The sequence below is a fragment of the Sinocyclocheilus grahami genome, unplaced genomic scaffold (assembly GCF_001515645.1).
Source record: "Sinocyclocheilus grahami isolate Dianchi unplaced genomic scaffold, SAMN03320097.WGS_v1.1 scaffold11037.1, whole genome shotgun sequence".
Lineage (NCBI taxonomy): Eukaryota > Metazoa > Chordata > Actinopteri > Cypriniformes > Cyprinidae > Sinocyclocheilus > Sinocyclocheilus grahami.
In genome coordinates this window covers 1-215 of record NW_015513587.1, presented here as the reverse complement: position 1 = coordinate 215, position 215 = coordinate 1, and positions in this window count along the sequence as shown.

The window sequence follows — 215 nt, the reverse complement described above, 5'->3', positions numbered from 1 at the left end:
ATCTCCAAAATACATTTAATACAGGGTCACTCAAGACTTTTTTCCATATAAATAGAAACATATAATATAAATGTTATGATGATGGAATGTCTGTGCTTATATGTCACTCTTGGATGATTATTTAGAAAACTACAGGTGTATCAACATGATCCACCAGCCAGAAACTAACATTTGTAAAATGTGTTTGTGCATCTTTCCTTACAAAATATCCAGTG